The sequence below is a fragment of the Heptranchias perlo genome, chromosome 2 (genome assembly GCF_035084215.1).
Source record: "Heptranchias perlo isolate sHepPer1 chromosome 2, sHepPer1.hap1, whole genome shotgun sequence".
Classification (NCBI taxonomy): Eukaryota; Metazoa; Chordata; class Chondrichthyes; order Hexanchiformes; family Hexanchidae; genus Heptranchias; species Heptranchias perlo.
The window spans coordinates 66,206,916-66,231,278 of NC_090326.1; the positions used below are offsets into that span (position 1 = coordinate 66,206,916).

At 45.4% G+C, this 24,363-nt stretch overlaps 1 long non-coding RNA gene across 10 annotated transcripts in view; it reads left to right on the forward strand.

The window, feature by feature from the left end:
- The window catches only part of LOC137339941 (uncharacterized), a 192,083-nt gene that overhangs the window by 13,661 nt on the left and 154,059 nt on the right, over nucleotides 1-24,363 (forward strand). For 7 of the 10 annotated variants that reach the window (XR_010966650.1, XR_010966646.1, XR_010966663.1 and 4 more), the window contains exon 2: nucleotides 14,427-14,610. This is a non-coding gene — a long non-coding RNA (uncharacterized lncRNA). Of the gene's footprint in view, nucleotides 1-14,426; nucleotides 14,611-16,569; nucleotides 16,935-17,078; nucleotides 17,136-19,019; nucleotides 19,637-24,363 lie in introns of those variants that run through there. The other 3 variants (XR_010966648.1, XR_010966639.1, XR_010966651.1) reach the window with 3 other exon arrangements.

Sequence of the window (24,363 nt, forward strand, 5' to 3'; positions counted from 1 at the left end):
CGCCTCCTGCACTGTATGCAGGTGGGCGATATGTTGGTGGCGCAGGTGACCCCCTCTGCCACCTCGAGCCAGGCCTTCTTGGTGGCAGAGGCAGACCGCTTCCTCCCGCCCGCCGGGGGGAAGATCTGTGTCCTCCCCCTCCTCCTCACCCCATCTGATGATACCTGGGGTGAGGCATCATTAAACTGGGAGCAGCCTTCCCCCTGGGCTGCCCCATGCTGCAATTTGTCCCATTGGTTGCAGCATCTGTCAGTGGAGGACTGCCCCTTTAACTAGAGAGCCTCCAGCTGACAGATCGTACTGCGCATGCGCAGCCCTCCCGATGCGCAGGCCAGCGCCGTGGACCCCGGAGGAGCAGGTAATTGATTCCTATTAGTGTGTTGCCTGCTACGATCGCGCGGGCAACCCACTAATTTCGCCGAGCGTGTTGACCACGCTCCCGGAGGACCACCCGCTGGGAACCCGCAGGCCTGCTAAATTCGGGCCCCTGGTGTCTGACCCCTCCCGATCTATCCACAGTACCACTCCCCCCCCCCCCCCCCCCCCGCCCCCACCGATGACAGCTCCCTTCAAATGTCCGGCCCCAAACCCCCCCAATGACCAACTTACCTGGCATCCATTCCCCAGCTGCTTTTCCATTCAACAGGCAGCCAGCCTGTTAATCTTGCTGGCTGTTGTGCAGGAAACCTGCTGAGAAAATTTGAAAGACTTCCTACAGTTAAATTCACCCGGACGTCCAGGAAACCCATAATTCTGGATTTTCCGTCCGAAAATCCCTCCCCCCACCACTCTCTTCATGGCTCCGAGTCAAAATCAAGGCAATGTTCTCTGTTGTGGCATTGTCACATTTTGGGATTTTTGACCATTTTTCCACAGAATCGATCTGGAAAAAAGAGTTACTTTTAATGTTATGCTTTTAAAAAACTTAATATACAAGTTTAAAGAATAGGCAATTAAGATGCTAATGAGCTAGTTTTGATGTTGCTTCTCCATAACTGTAAAGAGGCAATTTGTTAACCTGTCTCAGCAAGGAAAAACATTTCACACCCATTGATGGGAAAATCATTGATCCATTCTTGGCTATGAACATGAAATGTGAGCTCCTTAGAGTTGCTGAATCGTAACGATCTTCACTTTAAAAAGTTAAATGCTAAACACAACAAAGAGGTTTTCTGGACACGGGGGTTACCATAAATGGGTAACTGAAAGATATTTCTCAGATTGTAGTTTTAATCAGAATTATTTTTCCCCGGTGTTCTCTTAACCGTTTCTTACCAATATTTTATGAGGCAGATTCCCCCCTTCCCCTTAGCGGACTTTGGTGCTGGCAAACAAGTGCCCTCCCCTCCCCTTAGCTGCTCTCTGAGCTGCAGGTGCTGTGTGGTGCAGAGAAAACATCCAGGAGAAGAGAATAAAGACAGATTTCCGGCCTCAAAATAAGCATAATTTAATAAAAGAATCTGAGGAGTAATCTGTGTAATATTTGTGGTGATGGGGTCGAGCTGTCCTGCTGGTGTAGTTGTACTGCTAGGCCATGTATATGGATCATTCATTCAATGATGTGCTTCAGGATCTATAAGGAAATCAAGTGAAACATAAGTAAACAAGGCCTGAGTATGTTAGAAGCATCTGAATCTGAACTTTGGATTTGAAAGTCTTTTATTCTAAATGGATTTGTATAGTTTTACAGTACAATTTATCTGCTATTTGTAATGACACCTCCCCCTGAACTTAGCTGGGATGGGCTGAAGTGGTACCCAAATTGAATCAAAATGAGAAAACAAAAACAGAAAAAATAAACTGACTTAGCATATTCATCTCTGTCTCTCGAGTAAGCAGAAAGGTCATTTTTTCATCCAATACATTTATATATAAAGGGCCATGATTGCTATTTTGAGGATTTTAAGACAAGTTAAGTTTTTGAACCCCCTCGATAGTCTGTTCTATAAACTCTGCACAAAGTCACCCAGTTTGTATTGCTAAAGATGCCAAGTTGGGGAAGGCTACAATTTGGAACTCAGATCCGTTGAACTTCCACTCCATTTAAATTTCATTCCAAATTTCAGTCTGGGGAGATTGTGGGACTCCTGGGGGATATCCAGTGCATCCCAGGAATTCCACCAATTATCCCATCATTAAGACCAATTGAACTCTCACTAGCTGAGTGCTGGCATGAGTTCTGTTGAGGGACTAGTAAATGATGCCAGAAGAAATTGACTACATTCAAAAACAATTCACTCCCTTAGGAACAAAAAAAACTTAACCTACCTGGTTGAATTTTTTAGGTTGGTGATTGAAGGTAGCCTTGTTGACATTGTATATTTGGACTTCCAGAAAGCTATGACAAGGTGCACCACAATAGGTTACTTTAAAAGATAAGAGTCCTATGGAATAGGAGGGCATATCCCTGATTTTATGGGGAATTGATTGTGTTCTCAGAGGCAAAGGGTTGTTATTAGTGGAAGTGGTTCTGCATGGAGATGGTTTACTAGTGGAGTCCAGCAGAGATCCGTTAGAGCGGCTGCTTTTCACAATCTATATTAATGATCTAGATGAAGATGTTGTCTGAAAGATCACGGATGACATGAAGATTTGTGCTAATGATAGGACCCTCTATGAGTACAAAAAGACTACAATCTGATCTTGATGCGATGGGTGACTGGAATTGCATCTGGCAGATGTCATTTAATGTAGATAAATGTAGTGTCATGCACATAAGTAGGGCTAACACCAAGCAGGTATATATCATATTTGGTATAAAATTAAAGTCTGTTGAGTGGGAAAGGGACCTAGGAAATAGAATACATAAGCTTCTGATGATGCACAATCATTACCAAGTTATTTCGAAGGCAAATAGTGTACTAGGATGTATAGTGAGGACAATCCAGTAAAAAAGAAAAATAACTATATTTATAGACTATAATAACTATAGACCCTGGTTAGGCCTCATCTGGAATACTGTGTCCAGTTTTGGTCCCCTTACATAATGGATGATATAAAGACCCTCGAAAAAGTTCAAAGAAAGGCCACTAGAATGGTCCCTACTTTAAAAGCCCTGAGTTTTCACAATTAGAGAGCTGGGTCTTTTTATTCTAGAAATACTTGAAGGAAAAAAAAAATACAGGGCTATGGGGAAAGAGCAGGGAAGTGGGACTAATTGACTAGCTCTTTCAAAGAACCGGCACAGGCACGATGGGCTGAATGACCTCCTTCTGAGCTGTAACATCCTATGATACTATGAAAGCATACACTTCGGGGTGATTTAATTGAAGTACTTAAAATGATGACGAGACTTGACTGCCTCTGTGTATACAAACTATTTGAACTTGATAGGGTAGGGAAAACGAGGGGTCATGCATCTAAGCTATGTAAGGTTAGATGTCAGGAGGTATTTCTTTATGCAGAGAGTTATCAACATTTGGAACAAGTTGCCAGCTGGTGTGGTGAGTACAGATTCTCGGCAATAGTTCAAAAAGGAGCTGGATGACTTTCTGGCTATGACTAATATCACTGCATACAAAAGGTGACTTGTTGGGCACGTACCTCATGGTCACTATGATCTCCTGAACTCGTTTTAATCACTTTGGGGTTGGAGAGGAATTTCCTAGATTTTTTCCCCTGAAATGGCTTAGGTTTTTTTAATCTATTTTTTTGCCTCTCCCAGGACTGCTGATGGGAGGGAACACTAGGGATCATGATGATGCTTAGTTGTATAATGACTGTTTGGGACAACCTTGATGGACCAGCTGGTCTTTTCCTAGCTGTCTTTTTATATGTTCAAAAGTATGTTCTTATGTTTTTCTGCAGCCCTTCCCAGGCCTCAGTCTCTGCCATCGCAATGGTATGGTGCTGCTTTGATTTTCCTGGCAGAAGAGCAGAGCGGGCATCTCTAAATACCTGCCCCGATTATGCTAATATCCCCATACCCATGATTTGGAACAGGGTCTGCATCACTGGCCTTGAGAGGCTGGGAGTCCCATTCTGCCACACTTCACACTGGAATTTTAGGCCAAAGTTTAAAGTTTAACCTTAAAAACAATTCTGGGGTGATAGGAAGTTGGTGAAATGCTGACATCATTATATCATCTATTATGGTATCGCACACACCATTGTTTACAAACCTGAATAGGTGCCTTGCAAAGAGAAATAAAAGTTCCCACCTGAAACTTGCCAACAACCTGCTGTGTATTTCCAGCATTTCTGTTTAAGTGTCTCGCAAAGAACAGTGCGTCTATGCTGTTTGTGATTGTGATGCTGACACAACACTGTTCTCTTGCCCTCCTTGTTGCCTTTGATTCACAACGTACTTCTGATTTTGTTGTGCAAACAGTGACCTGTTGAGTCATTCTTCTGGAAGCCTGCAGTATATGCCATGGTCCAAATAAAAGGATGGGGTCTTGAGTTACTTCAACTCTAACACTCGGGGTCCGGTACCTGGAGAGTGTCAGCTCACGTAGCCACATCATGCCATGCCCATTACTCAAATGAAGGACCTTTAGACCAACAGTTACAGATTGTTATGATTAATTATTCTTGCATCACAATCACTTTGTTTGAATTGGACAGTATTTAAAATAGGTTCCAGCTGTTCTCCTTGGCCATTGTTGTGATGGAAATGATTAATTGTGGTGTGATTTAGGCCATGTGTGCGTGTGTGATTTTAAATGGTATACAAAAAAATACAGAATTCGGGTCAGGATATAATTGAGGCATTTTGACCAAACATGGTGAACGAATTGTGCAACTAACATTTAGCAAATTCAGGTGTGATTAACTCTCATCCGGGAGTGGGATTAGTTTCTGCTCTGTGTGCAGGGTCACAATTGCCTGATGTCTTTCAATGTTCAATTTACATACAGCCCACTCCAAATAAATGTATTCAGAGCTGAGCATAATCGAGCCTTTCTCTGCTAAAGTGTGCGATTGTCATTAATTATTTCTGTCTGTGCCTAACCGCAATTGGATGTTAATACAGCTGGCATCACAACGGATAAATAAGAGAAAAGTTACTTTAGTCTTTAATCTGTTTTAATAGAATGTGTATATGCATAGTTTATATATACATAGATTACATATTTATATATATTAAATTATAAGATATTTTAGCAAATGATATAAATGGTGAACAGAAATTTTTAATATAGAATGATATATAAATGCACACACTGTACACTACATATAAAATACATATATAACTATTAACTTATCTTTTGAAACTGTGGATATATTAATTTCTAATTGATGTTACAGGTGGACAAAATTAATTACTGCATGTTTTAGCAGAGAAAAGTTGAATTCTGAGCAGAGCACAGAATGTCAATGTGTAAAATCAAGAAACCATTGCAATTCAGGGCTGTAAAACAGAGTTATTCATGCCTAATGTAACATGGCAGCAGCACATACCGCAACACTGATCTTGTACATATGGACATTTTCCTAAAAAGATTTGTGGTAGAATCGCTCGGTCCCAAACCATTAGGGCTATTTTTGTGGTAAATTCGGGGTAATTCCCCGCATTTACAGACCAAATGATACCGTGACGTTTAGCACTTTTTCACGTATTAATTTACGGTCAGTGCTTAGTTAAGACATCTAAAGCAATATTAGATGTAATTATGCAAATTGAACAGCATATCACCCAGAAATGAATTACTTGACCTTGGCTAACGAGCAAGATTTCTTTCCTGCTGGCAATAACTGAAGCAAATAGCACACAAGACCCTAGTGGGGCATGAGCCCCATTCCAGAGCATGAGCTTTATATTTTAGTGAAACATTTTATTAAAAGATGAAAAAGAGCACATATCTGTAGCAAATGAGCAATCAAATGCTTGCGGTAAAATAGTCCAAAAAAATAAATAACATTTCCAAAACAGAAAGGAATGCAGAGGACTGTTGGACGTGGTTCAATGATCTTAAAGGGCGGCAGAGGTTGAGGTGACCCGATATAAAGGGCTATGAAGCAAGAGCAAGATTGGAGTTATGGCGCCAAGAAAAATCCTCACATAAGCAAAAAGAACAGGGTAGAAATTTGTCTCGGGTGGGTATCGCATGGGCTGCCTGCTATTGAAGTCATTGTACTGAATACCAGGCAGGCCGAATACCAGGAGGGCCATATAACGGGTGGCCAACGGGATACCTGCTGTTCTGCACTACACTGCCCATGATGAATCTCCACCCCATAGTGTCTCAGACTTTTCTCCTTGTGAATCAGGAGTGAAGCGTGTGTACAGACTCATTCGATTCTGGTAAGACATGTTTTACTTCCCACATTTTATCATATAATTCATTACATAAAAATCTTCCACTAATGCTAATGTAATATGGGTATCTAAAATATCTTTTTAAAATTTTTTTTTATTCGTTCACGGGATGTGGGCGTCGCTGGCGAGGCCAGCATTTATTGCCCATCCCTAATTGCCCTCGAGAAGGTGGTGGTGAGCCGCCTTCTTGAACCGCTGCAGTCCGTGTGGTGACGGTTCTCCCACAGTGCTGTTACGAAGGGAGTTCCAGGATTTTGACCCAGCGACGATGAAGGAACGGCGATATATTTCCAAGTCGGGATGGTGTGTGACTTGGAGGGGAACGTGCAGGTGGTGTTGTTCCCATGTGCCTGCTGCTCTTGTCCTTCTAGGTGGTAGAGGTCGCGGGTTTGGGAGGTGCTGTCGAAGAAGCCTTGGCGAGTTGCTGCAGTGCATCCTGTGGATGGTACACACTGCAGCCACAGTGCGCCGGTGGTGAAGGGAGTGAATGTTTAGGGTGATGGATGGGGTGCCAATCAAGCGGGCTGCTTTATCTTGGATGGTGTCGAGCTTCTTGAGTGTTGTTGGAGCTGCACTCATCCAGGCAAGTGGAGAGTATTCCATCACACTCCTGACTTGTGCCTTGTAGATGGTGGAAAGGCTTTGGGGAGTCAGGAGGTGAGTCACTCGCCGCAGAACACCCAGCCTCTGACCTGCTCTCGTAGCCACAGTATTTATATGGCTGGTCCAGTTCAGTTTCTGGTCAATGGCGACCCCCAGGATGTTGATGGTGGGGGATTCGGCGATGGTAATGCCGTTGAATGTCAAGGGGAGGTGGTTAGACTTTCTCTTGTTGGAGATGGTCATTGCCTGGCACTTATCTGGCGCGAATGTTACTTGCCACTTATGAGCCCAAGCCTGGATGTTGTCCAGGTCTTGCTGCATGCGGGCTCGGACTGCTTCATTATCTGAGGGGTTGCGAATGGAACTGAACACTGTGCAGTCATCAGCGAACATCCCCATTTCTGACCTTATGATGGAGGGAAGGTCATTGATGAAGCAGCTGAAGATGGTTGGGCCAAGGACACTGCCCTGAGGAACTCCTGCAGCAATGCCCTGGGGCTGAGATGATTGGCCTCCAACAACCACTACCATCTAACAGTATGCAAAAGCACATTTACATTTGCCATTGTCTATGCATTTTGTAAAGTCAAATGCCTTATGCAGCAGTCTTTGTAGAGGGAAAAAAAAACTCTTCGGATGATGTAGGATCTAAAGTCACATATCCGTAAATCATACTTGGATTTCCACCAAAATTTTCATGTAAATTACAAAACATCTTCCATCTATAGGATACAACATAACCGTGATACAAGAGCGTCACCTCACGAAAGGATGAAAACATCTTTCACTTGACCTGGAAAACCTGAAGGATGCATCAGCCACAGGGATCACAAATTATCTTCTCAACTCCTCCCCCATCGTTATTTGGTCTAACCACAACAGAAGATAGTGCATTGAAAACTTACAGCAATGAAAATGTACTTGCTGTTGTATGGGTTACTGTCAACCAGCTGCACTGGGACATTGCATCCGTACATAACTATGTCTGGGCAAACTTAACTGAGCAGGTTGGCTCCCCTGTCAGTGTACTGTCATTGCTTTTGGAGGCTAGCCCAATGGTATTTTTTTTTATATTCGTTCATGGGATGTGGGCGTCGCTGGCGAGGCCAGCATTTATTGCCCATCCCTAATTGCCCTTGAGAAGGTGGTGGTGAGCCGTCTTCTTGAACCGCTGCAGTCTGTGTGGTGAAGGTTCTCCCACAGTGCTGTTAGGAAGGGAGTTCCAGGATTTTGACCCAGCGATGATGAAGGAACGGCGATATATTTCCAAGTCGGGATGGTGTGTGACTTGGAGGGGAATGTGCAGGTGGTGTTGTTCCCATGTGCCTGCTGCTCTTATCCTTCTAGGTGGTAGAGGTCGCGGGTTTGGGAGGTGCTGTCGAAGAAGCCTTGGCGAGTTGCTGCAGTGCATCCTGTGGATGGTACACACTGCAGCCTTAGTGCGCCGGTGGTGAAGGGAGTGAATGTTTAGAATGGTGGATGGGGTGCCAATCAAGCGGGCTGCTTTGCCCTGGATGGTGTTGAGCTTCTTGAGTGTTGTTGGAGTTGCACTCATCCAGTCAAGTGGAGAGTATTCCATCACACTCCTGACTTGTGCCTTGTAGATGGGGGAAAGGCTTTGGCGAGTCAGGAGGTGAGTCACTCACCACAGAATACCCAGCCTCTGACCTGCTCTTGTAGCCACAGTATTTATACGGCTGGTCCAGTTAAGGTTCTAGTCAATGGTAACCCCAAGGATGTTGATGGTGGGGGATTTGGCGATGGTAATGCCGTTGAATGTCAAGGGGAGGTGGTTAGACTCTCTCTTTTTGGAGATGGTCATAGCCTGACATTTGTCTGGCGCGAATGTTACTTGCCATTTATCAGCCCAAGCCTGGATGTTGTCCAGGTCTTGCTGCATGCGGGCACGGACAGCTTCATTATCTGAGGCGTTGCGAATGGAACTGAACACTGTGCAATCATCAGCGAACATCCCCATTTCTGACCTTATGATGGAGGGAAGATCATTGATGAAGCAGCTGAAGATGGTTGGACCTAGGACACTGCCCTGAGGAACTCCTGCAGCAATGTCCTGGGGCTGAGATGATTGGCCTCCAACAACCACTACCATCTTCCTTTGTGCTAGGTATGACTCCAGCCACTGGAGAGTTTTCCCCCTGATTCCCATTGACTTCAATTTTACTAGGGCTCCTTGGTGCCACACTCGGTCAAATGCTGCCTTGATGTCAAAGACAGTTACTCTTACCTCTGGAATATTATCTGCAAGTACAAGTAAAATTATTCTTTACAGGCAGTATAATATACCTTTGGCTTATGCACTTATGACAAATGCAAGACAACAAACCTCCATCCCGAGGTGGCTCTCATCATTATCATCACCACTGTGTTGGAGGTTTATAAAAACAATCTGCGCATTCTATCATCTTCTTTATTGCAGATCTGCAATTTGCAGACAATCTGAAATAACAAAGTGTCTTGTACAAATTGTACAGTGTGTACATTTATATTCAATTCTACATTAAAATTTATATTTTCACTATTTATATCATTTGCTAAGATACCTTATTTTAAGTTTTTTAATTCATCCATACATTGAATTTTACAGTTTTGTTTAATTTTTATCTTTGTTTTTCTCTATATTCTGAGTATGGCACAAATAGCTATCCCTATTAACTACCTACTTCCTTTAGTGTTTTTTTCTCGAATGATCTTTTATTCAGGAATCTCTTATCACTGTCCCTTTAGATTGCATACCCAGTTTTGTGATATGGATATTGTGCAAGTGAATTTAATTTACAAGAGCAGTTAAACATATGCTATAGCTGCAGGTGTTTCTCAATTCACTGCATCATAGGAATGTTCACCTTTCATTAATATATCATAGCATGTGACAGCCTTAGTGGCAAAATATGTTTCTGAAACTGTTATTCACTCTCACAACAACAACAACAAAGACTTGCATTTATATAGCGCCTTCAAGTGAGTAAAACATCCCAAGGCGCTTTGCAGGAGCTTTATCAAACATAATTTGTCACCAAGCCACATAAGAAAATATTAGGACAGGTGACCAAAAGCTTGGTCAAAGAGGTAGGTTTTAAGGAGTGTCTTAAAGGAGGAGAGAGAGGTAGAGAGGTGGAGAGGTTTAGGGAGGGAATTCCAGAGCTTAGGTCCAAGCCTGCTGAAAGCACAGCCACCAATGGTGGAGCAATTAAAATTGGGGATGCGCATAAGGCAAGAAATGGAGGAGCACAGAGATCTCGGAGGGTTATAGGGCTGGAGGAGGTTATAGACACAGGAACGGGCGAGGCTATGGAGGAATTTGAAAACAAGGATAAGAATTTTAACATTTAGGCGTTGCAGGACAGGGAGCCAAAGTAGGTCAGCAAGCACAGGGGTGATGGATGAATGGGACTTGGTGTGAGTTAGGATACAGGCAGCAGAGTTTTGGATGAGCTCAAGTTTATGGAGGGTGGAAGATGGGAGGCCAGCTAGGCGAGCATTGGAATAGTCGAGTCTAGAGGTAACAAAGGCATGGATGAGGGTTTCAGCAGCAAATGAGCTGTGAGACGGGGGGAGATGGGCAATGTTACAAAGGTTGGAAGTAGGCGGTCTTGGTGATGGAGCAGATATGCTCTCTCTCTCTCACACACACACACGCACACACAAACACACACACACACGCACACACAAACACACAGACACACACACACACAAACTCTTTGGGGTAGATTTTGATTTGTATTGCCTGGGTGTGAATTATTGCCTGGATGGATGACTGGGAGGAAAATTGGGTGAGAAGGATTGCACACTAGTTACAGAGTCTGCCTGATTTTCCATCCATTCCTTTAAATGGAAGGAAAAATTGGGCCTTACGAGCCTTTCCGCCTGATTTTCCGTTCTGCACACCGCCCGAGTGATGCAACACACCCAGACAGTACAATTGAAAATCTACACCTTTGTGGGGGGCGGGGGTGGTTTAACTCTCCCGCCGGGCAGGAACGGAGCGGGTAAGAAGTTAAAATGGAACGGTTCCATTTCCTGCTCGGTTCCTGCCAATTTTTAATTTTAACACTGCTGGTTTTGCTGGTGGATGAGATGCCTCGTGCATAGATGTTAATTGAGGTCCTGGAACATTAATAAGACCCCGATGGCATTTTAACCGGGGCACTAGCAGGTCAGTAGTTGATGGTTAGGACGAAGAGGTTCTCCAGGTAAGTCAAAAAATTCCTTTGTTGGGGTAGGATGAGCAGGAGTGGTCCTCAGTGCCCCACAGGGAAAGTTGCTGCCTCCCCTGCCCCAGACTTCACCCCACCCCCAACCCCACCTTCCCTCCTGTAAGACCTTCCCAAATGCCTCTCCCCGCCACTTACCTCAATGTGAAGTTTGACCCAGTTGGACATTTGAATTCTGACATGCCTGTCCTTCTAAAATAATTGTGCTCCAGTTTACCCACAAAAAGTTTGGTCTCTGGTGCCTTACAAATCTCAGCAAAAGTTTCCCATCATTGGGGACGGGTGGCGCAGTGTGTCAGCGGACTGAAACCAGGGCTTAAATCCAGCTCCGTTTGATGGGAGGGAAGTCTCCTTTTTCTGTTGGCCGTAAGGATCCAATGTGAAACAAGTGTGAGTGGTCTTATCCCAGCTCCTAATGGACATAGGCTCGAGATACATAAATCACTTCTAATTTTAGCAATATCATTCAGGGTGGCCACAGGGTGGCTGGTGTGGACAGCAAGAAAATATCACATTGTTGCAATAAGGGGTGTTCTTCCGAGGCTGGGGTTAAGGCTCATTATTGTGACAAAGTAGAAGGTGACTTACTCTACAGCTAACCATTCAAGCTTCCCTGGAAGTACTTGGTGCTAATACTAGCTGTTTTATATGGGGAAGTGCTCCACTCTGCAGCACTATCAGCTCCCACCTTAATAAGCATAACATTTAACAGAGAAAAAAAAGTTGAGTGGCTGTCAGCAGATGGAGTTTGAATTTGGTTAGCTGGTAACTGTTTTATTAAAAATAAAACAAAAAATGATTTATTACTTTTGTAATCTTCATTTTCACTTTTCCTGTATTTTTCTTTTCCTCCTTGGGTCATCATACCCTGTCCTATGGGGTTGTCCTGTGATTTTGTCCCAGGTCTCTCTAAACACTGCTGCTAAGTGAATGCTGAAGGTAGACAGAGTGATTCAATCTCTTGTGTTGATCCTAGAGTAAGCCGACAGCACAAGTAAGCAGTAACTTGATAAAGAAAAGCAACAGGAGAGGTGCAAAACTAGACAATAACATGGGCCCAGATTTTGCTGGAGTGGGACATCTTGCTGCGTATCCTGCTAGTTACTCCCCCCCACCCCCACCCCCGCACCCCCCTCCCGCACCCCCACTTCAGCTTGAAACATTTTTGCACAGCAAGTTGCTGGAAGTAAAAGCTGATAATGGTGCGGTGAGGGTGACGGGGCATCTGGGAGCTTGGTGAATGACAGGACCAAGAGTCTACCTCCTTAATTTATGAGATTAAAGGGTTGAGAAAGAAATAGAGGAATGACAGAGAAGGAAATAGAGTGAATTACAGTCAAATCAGGTACAGAAAGAGAAATAAAGAGAGGGAAAGAAAGATTGGATTAAGAGAGAAAAAAAGAGACAGAATGGTAAAAAGAAACAAAATGTTAAATTTTAAATTTTAAAAATCTCTGACAATTTACTACCTGTCGGAATGTGACTCCACAGTTTCAATTGTTCCCTTTCTGGGCTGGAGAGATTGAGTGGTATTACAGGAACATAAATCTCATCATTAAAAAGGTATTTCCACTGTAAAGTACCAGCCCTGACTTTCTACGACGAGTTTGATTGGCAATTAATGCGCAAATGCAGCAATTTCTTGAAACTCATGGGGAGGTTGACGGCGAGCTCCCATTTTCACATGGCTAACGGCGGAACAGCACAAATTGTCCAGCAACTTGTGGCAATTCGCAATTGACGGGGTATCTCTTCCTCGCCACAAGTTCCTGGATGATTTACACATTAATAACGGTGTGTGCATTAAATTCCCTGTTATTGTGCCAGAAAATTCTGGCCCATGATTTTATTTTTTTATGCTTGAGAGAAAAAAAAGGGTAGTTCTGCGCTTGTATACACTGTACTATATTACATAAAAATTGCCTAAATGTAAAATGCAATCAGCAGCAATACCTTTACATTGCCAACTTGAATTCAATGCCATGAGTTTGTGTAATGAATCAAAGATTGTAACAGTATACCATTACATTTGGAGTTGATTTATCAAATAGTGCTCATGAACCCTCTTGAGATTGACTCCAGGGAATGTGACCTTAATTGTATGCATCAACTATGCTGAGTTCAAAGCTACTCCAAAACTAAACTAGGGGTGTCAATGCTGGCTGCAGTTCAGTTTAGTGGTTTGCCCACTGATGTTAAATTGTCATTTTAAGTCTGTTAGACTTTTCCCGCTACAAGCAGCTATCTGTGTATTGTAGCATGCTAACGAACAACAGCCCTTTAATTGATAGTCACAAGTACTTAGCTATTGTGCAGGCTAGTATAAATTGGCCCTGTATGGTCACAGGGAACTCTTTCATGTTATGGTGTTTTAAGAATTCACTAACTATTCCCCCTCCCCCATAGACACACTAAAAAAAAATCTTCACTGATCAATCACAAATTTTCCCGAGAACATGTAAAAGCTGATTTTTCTTATCAGAATGATGCTGTTCTGAGGCTTCTGCATCTTTTTCCTGGTTTAGCACCGTGTCTGAGGCCTTTGAAACTAATATACATTGTGACTGGCTGTCCAGGATTGCCAGGGAATGGGCAGTGCAGCTAAGTAAATTTAAAAGCTCACAGAGTAATTTCCTTCTGCTATATTGAGGCCATTTCTCTAACGTTTTTCAGGACAGGTCAGCCCCAATTTTAACTTGGAGCGAGCAGCGAGCTTGGGCCAGCGGCTCGCTGACATGAGACCAGGGTCATTTTAACTCCCGGACCTCATTTAAATACACTAGGCCCGACTCCCGCTCGGGTGAGCGTGGCAGGAGGCCGCCAGCAGTCAGTTGTGGATGGGGGGAGGTGGGTGATAGGCGATTGCTATCGGGGGGGGTGGGAGGGGGTTTGGGGGGGGTGGGGAGAAGAGGGAAGCCCAGTGCAAGGAAGGCCTTTGAATTCCTTAGAACTCCTGCTCCTCCTGGCCCACAAGGAAGCCTTTTAAAAATTTAATGTATTCATCTTTTTAGCCCTCTTCTGGGCCTGCTGCTCCATGGTGTTCCTGGCAAGGTCGGCACTGGACACCAGGCGTGCTGTTGTAAATTAAAAAGCCATCTGGGTCTCAAATACGTCATCTGACCTCAACTTTTGAATGTCAATGAGGCCCTCACCTGCCTGTTAAAATGGCGGGGGGGGGGGTGGGGGAGGGGGTGTTGGGGGGAGGTGCGCATGCTCAGTGTCAGTTCAGTGAGTAAGATGTTGCACTGATTTCCCGTTTTCGGGATTACAATTGGCCCTAAACGTTCTCATGAGCCTTTGTGCCCATTGTTTTATTTCTTTCTCCACAGCACCCTCAATGGGTTCCCCCGATGTGAGGAGCTGGGAAGAAGCGGAAGACCTCACGGAGAAGGTGGGCAGTTGCAGTGCAGGAGAGGTGCTCTGCGCACACCCTCACACACACATCTGTTATCAGAGGCAACCAAACCTCCCACTGGCAGAAAATAAAAGTGTGCGGTGGCTCCAACTCTGAAGGTAGGTTGCAGCAATCACTGCATGTCATCCTTTACGTGATACTGCATGAAAGAAGGCATGCCAGGGTGATTATCAGCTAGTGAAGTCTGATTGTCGACACCTGTCAAGGTACCACCAGCCATGTTTGCAGGCATTCTCGCACCCACTTGGTAATGGCTGTAGGAAAATGTTTTCACAGGGACCCAGAAATTATACCATAATGTACAAATTCTAGTGGCACAAAGTGTGGCGGGGCAGAACCTCAGCCACCACTTTGTCCCTGCCATGGCACCATCCTAAATCCCAGGGACAAGGTCACTTCAATATTAGTGGTAGGGACAGGTGCCTGTGCCAGTCATGCCACTACCGGTGCACCCATCCTGCAGATAGATAAATGTTAGAGTTACATAAATGAATATCTCCACAGAGGATGGGAGATCAGCTCCATATCTTTACTGTCCATCTATTTAGGGTGTGCGTTTCGATAATGAATGTAAAGGGATAGGTCCCAAAAATCTGCAGGGAGGGGGTGGATCCCACATTGAGTGGTGGGATGTGCCTTCCTGAGACCTCTGCTGCTGACCCCAGTGGGCTTCTGGGGGTGGTGGAGGTCGCCCGTCAGTGCTGGGCTTTGAGAGAGGTCACAGTGCTCCTAGAACTTGTTACTGTTCATATGAATCTTTATTAATTTTAGAATTTAAAAATCAATCAACACAAATAAAAGAAATGCAACTAGTGTAACCATTGAGAATATGTTTATAATATAGTCCTCGCCACTTAAGTGGTGTTGGTGTTAACGTAAGTAGCCCGCTATAAGCACTGAATGGTAAAACCATACTAGGTTGGTCATACGTATTACCAAAAAGAGTCCCCACCATTTATGAAGCCTCCTCACTACTTATGAAAGATTTCCTCGGATAGATTTAACAGCATTCCCTGTGTCTCGGTGATTCAGTGATGGATTCTAGTCTGTCTGTCACATGGCTGATCCAAAATCAATTCCCGATCCAAACAGTGTATTGTCTTTTAGAGACACCGAGAGAGAACAGGAACTGAAAAGGAAACAGATGGCTGACTGGATTCCAATTCTGTCTCAACAGTTACTCCTTCATCAACGAACCAATTGGAGCAATTGTAGTGCAGCATCTTCTTCTCTAAATTGTGGGGGAAAATTTCGATAAGGACCGTTTTCGGGCGGGGGTAGCATGATGCGCTAGTACCCCGTGCCCGATGGCCCCTACGCAGGCAGCATATGAACTTTGTGCTGCCTGCTACTTACCATGATATCTCCGTGCAGCCAGCGCTACTCGTGCTGCTGAGAGGCTGCACGGAGAATAAGGAAGTTGGAAATGGGGCGTGCACAGTGCACGTCATCAGCAGCCTGCACCTCTTAAAGATGCAGGTACACATTTCAAATGGCAGGTAAACAGCTTACTTGGAGAAGAGAAAGATGGCCATGAGGATAGCAGGACCGGCACGTGAGAGGGCTCCATGCTTCTCTGATGATACTCTGGAGGCCCTGGTGGAAGGGGTGGATGAAAGGAGGGCCAACATGTACCCGCAGGGTGGCCGGAGACCCTCCAGACTGCAGCTCCCTCCGCAGGCATTGGCAGGCTGTGGCGCAGGAAGTCAATGCCAGGAGGATTGCACCATGCACGTGGGTGCAGTGCCAAAAGAAGTTCAATGATTTGACATGAGTGGTCAAGGTGAGTGAATGCAAGTGTCAAGTGGCACATCCTACCAACTGCACCACTGCTCCACGCATCACACTCCTCGTCACCCACCCACCAACAAACACTGCCCATTCATTCGCAATGCTGCACTCGGCATGCTGCATCTCACCCGCACATAGTACCACACTTGCAGGCCACATAACCACCATTCACAGGTCACACACACTGACAGCTATTTGACCATGACAGGCACATCACCCACACACCATGGAGGATACTCACTGACACACTGTCCTCTGTCTTGCAGGAGAAGGTGGTGCATAACACCTGGCAGCAGGAGGGACCTGAGGGTGGACGGGCACGTTTGCTCATTCTCACCCCCCTAGAGGAGACAGTGCTTCGCATCATTGGGCGGGCCGTCGCTGCAGCCGTGACAACGTGCCATGCCGGAGGTCCCGATGAAGGGGGCTCTGCACATCTAATGCTCCTTCTCCTTTTCCACATCTCCCTCCTCCCATAATAGAACCATAGAAAAGATACAGCACAGAAGGGGGCCATTCGGCCCATCGAGTCCTTGCCGGCTCGAAGAACAACCAGGTGCCCATTCTAATCCCACCTTCCAGCACCCGGTCCGTAGCCCTGCAGCTTACAGCACTTTAGCTGCAGGTCCAGGTACTTTTTAAAAGAGTTGAGGGTCCTTGCCTCTACCACCACTAATCTTTTCTGACTCACATGCTGCAGATGCTGTCAGCACGCATGTCTTACTTGCCCCTCTCCCCACTCCACAACACAACCTGTTTCCCTTTGTCATTGCAGATACCCAAGAACAGGCGGCAGTGGTGGAGGAGGAGGAGGAGGAACAACAATGACTAGGTTAGAGGAGGGATCTGCATGTGGTGAGACACCAAGCACAAGTGCGTAGGAGCCAGGGCAGGGGGAACAGATACCGCAGGTGCCAGCTCACCGGAGGGCGAGATCGCACACTAGTTCTGCTGCAGTGGGGTCAGATGTGGACTTCAATGGGCCTGGCTACAGAAGACGGCTGATGGGCGTACACCAACAAATGCTTGGGGCACTAGAAAGCCTGCCAGAAAGCCTGCGCACAATGAGAAGGGGCATGAGTCCAGCTCCAACTTGGCACATGGCTTTGTGCAGATCTTGGAGCCCATCCTTTCCAACATGGAATGGGTGATCACCTCCATCAGCGCACTTGTGGAACCCACCATGATGCAGCGTCTGATGACTGATATCACAGCTTCCATTGCAGCACAAACATCTGCCATCCAAGGTCTGACTGCTGCATTTGGAGTTCAGACTGCTGCCTTGGAAGCTCAGACTGCTGCTATCATGGGTCTGGGGACCACTGTGGAACGGGGCTTCTAGGGCATCACAGCACTCCAGCAATCTGTTCTCCAGCTGATCATCCTATGCCTCCTCATCCTCCGTCTCCTCACAGCTTGACCTGCTGTGTGTGGCCTCTCTGCATGCTCCCAATCATGCTCAATGCCCAGCGGGAGCTCTAGCAGACCACCCATGGTTGGCAGGAATGTTGTTTAACCACGGTTTTAACTTTCTGACCCATAAGGCAGGACCTGCCAAACCAATCTCAAATGTAGTCTCGGAACTCTCAGTAAGAATAGGGAGCTTCAAAAAGCACTTTCTGCTCCACCAGCAGCCAGAAGCAATAATCCATCAACTAACCTGCAACACCTGCACGGCCCCTTTATATAGCACTGGTGGGGGGTCCTTCAGGCACTGTAAGACACGTTCAGATAGTCAGGGTTAAGACTGTGCATTGAGTTGAGTGTTAAGGTCCAAAATGGCGTCTATCACTTTAAATCAGCGTTGCACACTGATTGCATGCATTTTCTCCCTACTTTACATGCTTCCAGCGTTCGGTATTTGCACATGCACTAACTCCTATACCAAGATGGCGTCCGGCACACGTCACGCTGGAAACTAGTGTGCGCATGCAAAGCGCCATCTTGGATGTCAGAGAGGCCGTGTAGCGCCGAAACAATGGGCACTACATGGCCCAATTTAGCGCCCTGTGTGTTTTGAACAGATACAGAATGAACCGGGACTGTCAGCACCCCCCTCTTTAAACAGACACAGAATGAACCGGGACTGTCAGCACCCCCCTCTTTAAACAGATACAGAATGAACTGGGACTGTCAGCACACCCCTCTTTAAACAGACACAGAATGAACCGGGACTGTCAGCACCCCCCTCTTTAAACAGACACAGAATGAACCGGGACTGTCAGCACCCCCCTCTTTAAACAGATACAGAATGAACCAGGACTGTCAGCACCCCCCTCTTTAAATAGACAATTGTAAACAATTTTACAACACCAAGTTATAGTCCAGCAATTTTATTTTAAATTCACAAGCTTTCGGAGGCTTCCTCCTTCGTCAGGTCAACGATGTGAAAATGAAATCCTCGAAATGAAATCGCATTTATAATTCACAGAACAATGCTTGGTGATTACAGACAGTTTTTTCAACTGCCCGTTGCCAAGGCAATCAGTGTGCAGACAGACAGGTGTTACCTGCCAGGTCTCAGAACATACAAATCACCAAAAAAAACAACAAACAAAAAAAAAACAGAGATAGAGAGGTAGAAACATAGAAAAGACAGCAACTGACCCGTTACATTAAAAACAGATAACATTTGTTCGCTGGTGGGGTAACGTGTAGCGTGACATGGTTCATACTCCTGTGACTCGGCCAACGTTGTCTACCTCATACGTTGCAGGAAAGGATGCCCCAGAGCATGGTACATTGGCGAGACCATGCAGACGCTGCGACAACGGATGAACGGACACCGCGCAACAATCGCCAAACAGGAGGGTTCCCTCCCAGTCGAGGAACACTTCAACAGTCATGGACATTCATCCACCGACCTTCGGGTAAGCGTTCTCCAAGGCGGCCTTCGAGACACACGACAACGTAAAATCGTCGAGCAGAAATTGATAGCCAAGTTCCGCACCCATGAGGACGGCCTCAACCGGGATCTTGGGTTCATGTCATGCTACACGTTACCCCACCAGCGAACAAATGTTATCTGTTTTTAATATAACGGGTCAGTTGCTGTCTTTTCTATGTTTCTACCTCTCTATCTCTGTTTATTTTTTGTTTGTTGTTTTTTTTGGTGATTTGTATATTCTGAGACCTGGCAGGTAACACCTGTCTGTCTGCACACTGATTGCCTTGGCAACGGGCAGTTGAAAAAACTGTCTGTAATCACCAAGCATTGTTCTGTGAATTATAAATGCGATTTCATTTCGAGGATTTCATTTTCACATTGTTGACCTGACGAAGGAGGAAGCCTCCGAAAGCTTGTGAATTTAAAATAAAATTGCTGGACTATAACTTGGTGTTGTAAAATTGTTTACAATTGTCAACCCCAGTCCATCACCGGCATCTCCACATCATTTAAATAGACACAGAATGAACCGGGACTGTCAGCACACCCCTCTTTAAACAGATACAGAATGAACCAGGACTGTCAGCACACCCCTCTTTAAACAGACACAGAATGAACCGGGACTGTCAGCACCCCCCTCTTTAAACAGACACAGAATGAACCGGGACTGTCAGCACCCCCCTCTTTAAACAGACACAGAATGAACCGGGACTGTCAGCACCCCCCTCTTTAAACAGACACAGAATGAACCGGGACTGTCAGCACCCCCCTCTTTAAACAGACACAGAATGAACTGGGACTGTCAGCACACCCCTCTTTAAACAGACACAGAATGAACCGGGACTGTCAGCACACCCCTCTTTAAACAGATACAGAATGAACCGGGACTGTCAGCACCCCCCTCTTTAAACAGACACAGAATGAACCGGGACTGTCAGCACCCCCCTCTTTAAACAGACACAGAATGAACCGGGACTGTCAGCACACCCCTCTTTAAACAGACACAGACACTGCCTGAAATAGCCGGTGCACTGAACATGTTATAAGCACGCCTTTGCAATTGACTCCTGTGGTACTGGCAAATGGTTAGTGCTATTTGCCCAATATAGGCAACTGCCCATGATAAACATGGACAGTGTAAATGGTGGGGACCGTATATTAAAGGACAGCTTTTCCTGTTATTTTGCCTGAGTGCGTTGAGTTGTCTAGGTACAGCGCATAGAAGAAAACTGGGTGAGGGAACAATGAAAGCTGGCAATGGAGCGCACCCAATAGTGAAATTAATGGATGGAAAATTGGGCCCACTTCCTCACGGGCATTCGATTCACACCATCCAATTTTCCTCCTTGTGTTGTACCCAGGCGATCCAATACTCCTAAGTCTTGCGTCTAGCACACATACTTCCTGTACCATGATTTTTTTTTATCATGCTTTTCTCTCAAGCCTGGGCAGTATGCATGGGTGCTCTGCCTGGATATTACTTTTTAACTGTAAGGTATTTATTCCTGCTTTTCAGTCCTTTCAATCCTAGCTGGCACTGCAGCTACTTCAAGGTCAGTCTCCAAGATCCATTCTGCTAGGTGGCATTGTAGATTGTTTACTTCTTGCTCCCTGCAGGCATCAACCTTCTCAACTGAAGGCAGCATGTAGAATAATGAGAACAGTAAAGAAGGTAAAGAAGAATACCCTCCAAAAACACACACACTCTTACACAGAGCAAATAGAGAAAAACCTAAGAATTTAAATCTATTTACTGGAGCCTCACACAGAGCAAACTTTCACAGCGAGTCTCAGCTCTTCTTCTGTCTGCTGTTCTGTCTCCCATTGTCAGGCTTCAGGTCATCGCGTTTTACTGTATGAATCAAAACTGCTCCTAACACACCTGTCAAATCTCACGTATTTTGAACATCATTCTTTGTGTTTTTTTCTTGTGTAAAATCTCTTTCCGTATGTCTTAACATTAAAAAAATGTTTGAAACCATTACAAAGTAAAATGGGCGCTAAATTGGACCGTGTAGCGCCCGTTGTTTCGGCGCTACACGGCCTCTCGAACATCCAAAATGGCACATTTCCAGCGTGATGTGCGCCGGACGCATCTTGGTATCGGTATTAACGCAAACGCAAATTCCAAATGCCGGCTGCATGTAAAGTAAGGAGAAAATGGATACAATCAGTGTGCAACACTGATTTAAAGTGATAGACGCCCTTTTGGCACTTAATGCTCAACTCAATGCACAGTCTTAACCACGACCATCTGAATGTGTCTTAGAGTGCCTGGAGGAACCCCCACCAGATCTATTTAAAGGGACCATGCAGGATTTACAGATTAGTGGCTGGATTATTGCTTCTGGCTGCCGAGACAATTGTAAGTGTTTTTGGAGGTCTCCTATACTTGAATATTAGGACGCTAGGACATAGCCTAACATTTAGAGCCAGGACGTGCAGGAGTGAAGTTAGGAAACACTTCTACACACAAAGGATGGGAGAAGTTTGGAACACTCTTCTGCAAACGGCAGTTGATGCTAGCTCAATTGTGAATTCTAAATCTGAGATTGACAGGTTTCTGTGAACCAAGGGTATTAAGGGATATGGGGTTAAGGAGGGTATATGGAGTTAGGTCACAGGTCTGCCATGATCTCACAGAATGGCGGAACAGGCTCAAGATGCTAAATGCCACTGCCACCTGCTGCTTCCTGTTATGCACCACCTTCTCCTGGAAAAAGTGGGACATGTGTCTGGGTGATGTGCCTGTCACGGTTGAATAGCTGCCAGTGTGTGTGGCCTGTGAGTTTGTGGGTGTGCGGCTTGCAACAGTGGTAATTTGTGAGGGTGAGAGGAAGCATCTGATTGGAAGAGTTGAGTACTGATGGAAAGAGTTTGTTGGTATGTGGGTGATGGGGGGTGTAGTGTGTGGAGCAGTGGATGCAGCTAGTGGTGCAGTTGGTTGGAGATGCCACTTGACAGTTGACCTCACTCACCTTGACCATTTGTGTCAAAGCATTGAACGTTTTCCTGCACTGTATCCATGTTCGTGGTACTATGCGCCTAGCGTTGACTTCGTCCTCCGCTGCCTCCCACTGCCTCGGGAGTGTATGTCTGGAGGGCCTCTTGCCGCGCCCCCCCCCCCCCACCGTGGATATAGGATGTCCCTCCTTCTGTCTACCTCTTGCACCAAGGCTGCTAGCACATCAGCAAAGAACCTTGGTACAAGCTCTCTCACAGGCCCGATACAAACTCAGATCGGCAGATTGATGAGGTCTGGCATGCAGATTGGAGGATGTGGGATATAGTAGTGCGCAACCTTTATTCAATGATTTAAAACAACTCATCAGTGAGTAAACATAGGGACGGACTTGCATCTGTGTTTTACGAGTGCGATTTCTAATCTCCGTTCAGACTCCTTGCGGACAACAGACTGTTATTTTTAGCAATTAATAGATACCGGCTACCTTTAAGCGATTTTAAGAGACATCCTCCCTTTAAGAGACTGGAGCTCCCCCTGCTGGCGAAAAGTGCAAATTGCATTGACTCCTCGCGTCAACACTGATTTCCAACGCTGCTTGAAATTAAGTACTGAGGCCATATGAATATACAAACATATGAATTAAGAGCAGGAGTCGTCCATTTGGCCCCACAAGCCTGCTCTGCCATTTGATAAGATCATGGCTGATCTGATTGTGACCTCAACCCTACCTTCCCGTCTACCTACTATAACTTTTGACTCCCTTATTAATCAGGAATCTATCTAACTCAGCCTTAAAAATATTCAATGACCCTGCCTCCACCGCTCTCGGGAAGGAAGTTCCACAGACCCACGACCCTCTGAGAGAAAAAATTTCTCCTCATCTCCGTCTTAAATGGGAGACCCTTATTTTTAAACTGTGGCCCCTAGTTCTAGTCTCTCCCACAAGGAGAAACATCCTCTCAGCATCTACCCCTTCTAGTCCCCTCAGGATCTTATATATTTCAATAAGATCACCTCTCATTCTTCTAAACTCCAATGTATACAGGCCTAACTTGTCCAACCTTTCCTCATACGATAACCCCCTCATCCCAGCAATCAGTCGAGTGAACTTTCTCCGAACCACCTCCAAAGCAATTATGTCCTTTCTTAAATGAGGAGACCAAAACTGCACACAGTATTCTATTGTAAACAATTTTACAACACCAAGTTATAGTCCAACAATTTTATTTGAAAATCACAAGCTTTCGGAGGCTTCCTCCTTCCTCAGGTGAATGTCAAGAAATCCTCGAACCTTTCGCATTTATAAATCACAGAACAATACCTGGTGATTACAGATAGTCTTTCCAACTGCCCGTTGCCAAGGCAATCAAAGTGTTCAGACAGAGAGGTGTTACCTACAGGGCCACCGAATATACAAACAACCAAAAAAAAAAGAGAGGCAGAAACATAGAAACATCCGGAAGGAAGAGAAAGACAGCAAATGACCCGTTATATTAAAAACAGATAACTTTTGTTCGCTGGTGGGGTTACGTGTAGCGTGACATGAACCCAAGATCCCGGCTGAGGCCGTCCTCATGGGTTCGGAACTTGGCTATCAATTTCTGCTCGATGATTTTGTGTTGTCATGTGTCTCGAAGGCTGCCTTGGAGTACGCTTACCCGAAGGTCAGTGGCTGAATGTCCTTGACTGCTGAAGGGGAACACTTCAGCAGTGAAGGACATTCAGCCACCGACCTTCGGGTAAGCGTACTCCAAGGCGGCCTTCGAGACGGGGAACACTTCAGCAGTCAAGGACATTCAGCCACCGACCTTCGGGTAAGCGTACTCCAAGGCGGCCTTCGAGACACACGACAATGCAAAATCGTCGAGCAGAAATTAATAGCCAAGTTCCGCACCCATGAGGACGGCCTCAACCGGGATCTTGGGTTCATGTCACGCTACACGTAACCCCACCAGCGAACAAATGTTATCTGTTTTTAATATAACGGGTCATTTGCTGTCTTTCTCTTCCTTCCGGATGTTTCTATGTTTCTGCCTCTCTCTCTCTCTTTTTTTTTTGGTTGTTTGTATATTCGGTGGCCCTGTAGGTAACACCTCTCTGTCTGAACACTTTGATTGCCTTGGCAACGGGCAGTTAGAAAGACTATCTGTAATCACCAGGTATTGTTCTGTGATTTATAAATGCGAAAGGTTTGAGGATTTCTTGACA